The sequence below is a fragment of the Lonchura striata genome, chromosome 24 (genome assembly GCF_046129695.1).
Source record: "Lonchura striata isolate bLonStr1 chromosome 24, bLonStr1.mat, whole genome shotgun sequence".
NCBI classification, from domain to species: domain Eukaryota; kingdom Metazoa; phylum Chordata; class Aves; order Passeriformes; family Estrildidae; genus Lonchura; species Lonchura striata.
In genome coordinates, this window is record NC_134626.1 from 5,077,910 (window position 1) to 5,083,909 (window position 6,000).

General features: G+C 40.5%; 1 protein-coding gene across 2 annotated transcripts in view; it reads right to left on the reverse strand.

Annotated features, from left to right (window-relative positions):
• PRDM2 (PR/SET domain 2) overlaps positions 1 to 6,000 on the reverse strand; it is a 49,917-nt gene extending 43,917 nt beyond the window's left edge. The window contains exon 1 of one of the 2 annotated variants that reach the window (XM_031506655.2): positions 5,903 to 6,000. The gene's annotated coding sequence lies outside the window, so the exon portion shown is untranslated. Of the gene's footprint in view, positions 1 to 5,348; positions 5,623 to 5,902 lie in introns of those variants that run through there. The other variant, XM_021542043.3, reaches the window with a different exon arrangement.

Consider the following 6,000-nt stretch of genomic DNA (forward strand, 5'->3'; position numbering starts at 1 on the left):
GCAAAAGTGACAATACTGCCAAAGAGAAATCTGTAAGAAAAGGAAAAATGTCCTTGGAAATGATATTTCTGTTGTATACACCTCTTCCAGGATTAAGCCTTTTGTCCTGGTGTTTCCATAATATGTGAGCATTTAAACACAGAGCTGAAACATCTGTATTTCAGTTCCAGTTTTGCAACTGCTTCTGAGGGATTTAAAGTTTTCCAGCAAAGACCAGCTATGGGATAAGGAGCTCCATCCGAGCAGCTTGTACACATCCAAAGAAAAAATTCCTTTTGGAATGCATTATTTCTAACTTCTAACTGATTTCAGTATTGGAGTCAGCATAAACATCTGTACTTAAGCTGAGGCCTGAACATCAGGGAAAAACCCAGCAATCTTATTAATTGTTCATTGGGACAAAACCCATGCAACATCATTTTAAAAATGAAATCATTTCTGTAGCAGGAGAGGTGTCAAGTAATTTCCCGGTATGAAACCAAACTTACTTTTCATATCAAATGTCTCATTTTTATATACTGTTAGAATATTTTTATACAATTACATAAAGTCAAGGAAAAGCAGAACCTCTTGTGGACACAGGAGCACAGCCTGAGGAGCACAGGCTGGCACGACTTTGTTGTTACTGTCTCCCCTGCCTATTTCTACTTTTTCTCCTCCCTCTCACCAAAAATCATCATCCCCTCCATGCCACAGGCTCAGCTGTCCACATGATCTCTGACACTGCACACTTTGCCCAAAAATCCAGATATACACAGACAATAAAACACTTTCTTACAGGAAAAAAAGCACTGAACACCATCACTATCCACACTGGAGAATCTGAGAGAAGTAAATAGCAATAAAGTGATGGGCTGCAGATTTTTAAAGGAAAGTCCTGTCAAACTGAACATTTCCACTAAGCTGAATTTTCTTAGCCCAATTATTGAACAAACTACTCAAAAAATTTGAAAAGAAGACAAAATCTTCTTACTTTGTTTCATTTGAGGTGTAAAAATACACTTTTCTTCTTTTTCATATACTATGCTGAGAATTAATAGTTAACAAAGAATTTTTGAAACAAAAATAATGTTATTTTTACAAATTTTGTAAATATTTTATTCAACTTTTATGCAACAGGTTGTATCCCAACCTCTCAATGGTATTTCTTAGGAGATGACAACACACCTCAATAAACTGATGTAGTTAATCATCCATACAACACAGTTTAGGCAGATTCCTAACAGACTGTACTACTCTATATTCTTTCAACTACCAATTACCAGTGGAACCATTTGAGCATAAAACAGAATTAGGTGAGAAATTAAATTTGTAGCAAACCAAAAGCTTTAAGGAGTATTTTTAAAGCTATTAATTTAAAATACACACTTCATATTAAAATTTTATACCTGCAGTTTGGTATTTTTTTTCCCTCTTCCGCATTACTTATTTTGTTAACAGCGAATTCAACTATGTGAAAAGCAAGATTAATTGTACTGGAAAATAAGTAAAATTTATACTGTACAGAGTCTTGCGTGCAGCCACTAGTTGTATGAAATTAATCAAAATGAAATGTAAGAACAGAAGTATCTGTAACAGTAAACTTGGGGTTTAACTTTTGGTACACAAAGTTCAACAAACTCAAGAAAATATGAAATTAATTCTACAAGTGCTGCCCAACCATCAGCTCCCAGCAGAACCAGTGAGTAGCAACAAGGTCTTTACTCTCATCAGGAGCAAGCTCTGACTCCAAGCACTAAGGGATTCCCAGCTACACCCAGTCCTGTATGGGATTTCCCAGAAAAGCCCCAAAGAAAACCACACTACTCTGATGTGTCACCAGGGGATTCTCTCCTCTATCAAAGGCACACTGATGGCCCCATTAAATCAGTTTTAAAGTTAGTCAACAACTGCATTAGTACTTTGAAAAAGTCACTCAGCAGCTCCATCAAATACACATAGCAAGTATTTTCATCCAACCTCTCCTCCAAACTCAACAGCAACATAACCTAATCTATTAAAGACCTGGATATGATTAATAACATTTACCACAATGAACTTCAACCATTCAGTGACAGCCCTAAGAAAAGAACAATAAAATTCTATCCCAAAAGTGAAGCACACACACCAGCAACCTGAATTTTCAAAATTAATTCTCAGAAAACATTGCCAAGTCATATTGATTTTAAACTACTCCTTACTATCTCATGAGTACAAAATTACTACACACTTACTCAAGACATTTAAGCATCTGGGAAACCAAGAAGAGAAAGAAGATCTACTGCATTGTCTTATCTTAGAGTCACAGAAAAATTTATTTTTCTGAAAGGCTCAGTTTTAGCCAACAAATTATATTTATTCATATAAGAATATACAAGGTATTTGTATTTAAGGAAACACTGTGGTCTTTAAAACAAAATCCTTAACGCAAAAAGTATTTTGACATTATTTCTGAATCTGTGCTTCAGAATTTTAAATGTTCCCTTAGAAAACCTATGTTGTTAGGAATAAAGTCTGCAAACAAAAGCAAGTGATTTTATTCAAAACCAGCATTGCAGATCATCCCTTTGCAACTCAAGCAGACTGAAACAGACTAGTAAGCACTCCTAGGTTTTACTAAGTAGACTACCTTCTGATTTTATAAACCATATTTATAATTTCTGTATGTGGGGTTTTTTTTAAATCCCAGCATCCAAAAGCATTTTGAAAGAGAATGCTGCTTCCAATTCAGAGGAAGGAAAAACCCGGCATGAGAGTATCAATCCTATTTTGGAAGCTGAAAATGGGACATGCATTACGTCACTGCTCCAGTAAAAACATGTTCATTAGAGAACCAGGAACAAGTTGAAAATCTCCATGGCCTGTTTTCCTAATGCCCGGGGTTCAGGCTGGGATACTGCACAGCTCCTGCCTTTGTTTTACTTTCTAGCTGCAGCACATGACCATTTTTTAAACATCAAGACAGCTACATGTTTTCAATACTGAAATACTCTCACCCACGAATTTTCCATGTATTAGGTGAAATAAAGCTTGCCAATTTAAAAACATAAAAGTTCATGTTAACTCTAAAAGTTTGAAATATGCATGTGATAGGGAATCACATTTCCCTATGTTTCTATGGACAGGCACTTACATGCAAAGACATTTTTAGTTACTCAAGACTGCCTGAATAAGAGCAGAGAAAAAATGGGCAGACAATGATTTTCTGAACACTAAAATCTATTACCTATTGACTAGTAAGAAAAAAAAACTTTGCTTACTGCCAAATAAGCAAATAAACTGCTACACCTCAGGAAGGTTTGTTCAGGTAACCAAGATAATAAGCCAAGAAATCACCAACACTCCACAAACCCCTAGTTTATTAATTACACAGCAACTAGTCAAGAGAAGTCAACAGAAAATAACAACTCTCTAACAAGTGCAAATATGCAGAAATTCCACTCCAATCTTCAGATATGAGTGCACTTTAATTTGACTCACAAATGCAGTAAAACCCAACAAAAATTTTTTCAGGTTAAGTACACTGCTGATTTATTACTGTGTGAAAAAGTCAATTTCAGTCATTTTACAACACAGAACTCATCCTCCCACTTTTGACTACAGCATGTTTTATACAGAGGCAGAGAAGAAATATTTTTCAGCTTATTCTCAGTGGAGAAAAAACATATCAGTAAAAGAAATTATGTCATTTGAGGGGTTAACTTCAGGATCAAATCTGCCCTTTCCATGAGAACAAGTTCAACAGCAAAGATATTACCGTATTTTACACAGGTTTGCCATGGCAGGAATATATTACTGGTCATCTCTAGACCTCTTTGAATTTCTGTTTCTAACAGAGAGACACCCAGTAAGCAGCATCTCCCTTTTATACAGTTTATATTACTTGTTTATCTCTAAGGATCAAGGATTTTATGTGTAACAGTGGAATGGAGACATCACTGCACTGCAGGACGGACTTCGAGAGCCATTTCAGTTGTTACAGAAAAAATATTTATTTATATATTTATGAACTTTCTGCCTTACTTCTCTTCCATTCTCAAGCAAATTTTCAATAGTAAAAAGTGGATTTGTTATACCAATGCACAAAAGTGCTTGAACATTCTTCCCCAGTAGAAAGCTGTTCTTTGGACTCCCATAAAACAGGCACCAACTCAGCAATCTCCAAATACCATACTTCTAGGATAAGTGCCAGGGGCACTTCTAGCAAAGATACGTTATCCAAAGTGATTATCTGCCCTTTAATTAACGTAACTAGGGTTCCACTGTCAGTGCCATTATTTTTATGGAGGCACTGCTGCCCCAGCAAATCCTGGGATCCTTGAAAACCAACAGGTACCTGCACATGGCTCTCACTGCTGTCTCTGCAAGTCCAAAAGTTCTTCTGCTTCTTAAACATCACTCCCTCATCTATCAGTGACACGGATCTCCATCTGAAAAGTGCCAGTGCTCTCGCAGATTCACCATTATGCTTTCCTGCAGTTGGAAGAGCTGGAAATCTCTACACCAAGGAAAGCAGCCCTGAATTCTTAACATGCTCGTCGTTTTTACAGAAATGTTGTAAGCGTCAGAAGACAACAATAACAGAATCATGGAATGACCTGGGTTCAAAGAGACCTTAAAGCTCATCCAGTCCCACCCCCTGCCATGGACAGAGACATCTTCCACTATCCCAGGTTGCTTCAAGCCCTGTCCAACCCAGCCTTGGACACTTCTAGGGATAAGGCATCAAAAGCTTCTCTGGACACCCTGTGCCAGGGCCTCACCAGCCTTATGGGGAACAATTTCTTCCATATAGCTAACCTAAACTTCCCCTCTTTCAATTTGAAACCATTACTTCTTGTAATCAGTTCCTACAGTTCCTGGTGAGGAACATAATTACATGCCATTGTACTGTACATCTCCAGTTACCCTCATTTATTTAGTATATTTGAGTAAGCTGGAGAAGACTTTGCATCCAAACAGTATGCCCAAAGTCCAGAGCACAGCCTGGGAACAGCAAACTGGGGCAGCATGAGAAGCACAAGTAGCCCTGCTATTCTCTAGAGCTGTCCACTGCTGCTCACTCAAATGTGAAAGAACAATAGTTCTCTTGCCACTGAATGATCATTTAGCAGGTGCAGCCATACCACCTTCTCTTCCTTCCTCAGCTGAAAACAACTTAAAGTTTTCTTTACTGCTTCAGAACGGAAATTTTGCAGCTTCATATGAATTTGAAACCACTGGAAACTTCACTGTATACTTCAGCTACCTGTCCATGAGATGGTTATCAGCAAAGCTCCACAGGCTGCTCTGCCTTCAAATAAAAAATGCACTTAGGATACATCTCTTAAGCTGTTCTAAACATCTTACATGAATATTTTTCATCTCACCCCAAACATTTTTTCCTGCACGGTACCACTGCACAGTGAATTATTCTCCGACTTAGAAGAATAATTCACGGATGGCCATCTCCAGTGAGGGAACCAATTCTGGAGTTAATTTCTTCCAGCCCTGCTCACTCAGCTTGGCGGAACGTGACCTGCAGGAGCTTTGGCACCTGCGAAGTGCCAGAACTTCTGAAGACAGTTTAAAAGAGCAGAGTTCTCCCAGCATCGCGCTGGCAGCGGCAGGAGCCAGCCGACACTTCCGAGACAGCATTTTCAAGATTTCAAAAAAAAAAAAAATTGAAAAATCCGCGCCAGGGCATGAAGCGTCCTCCTCCAACCGGCCTCCCTCGCATCCTCCATCCTCGCTTCCCCTCCCGGGGCGCTCCCACGTCCCGGCGGGCTCAGGTCGCGCACCTGCCGCCGCTGCCCGCCCGCCCGCGGCCGCCGCCTCCCCGCGGCCGCCGGGGCGGCTCCGCTCCCGCACAGCCCCCGGGGCCCCCCGCCTGTGCCGCCGGCCCTGCCCCGCGCCCGCCCGGCCGGCCCGCGGCCCCGCTCACCCGGGCCCCGCCGCCTCCGCTCGGCCGGGCCCCGCTGGCGGCGGAGCGGCCTCAGCGCCGGCACCGTCCGGGCGCCATCTTGTCTCCAGCCTCGGAAG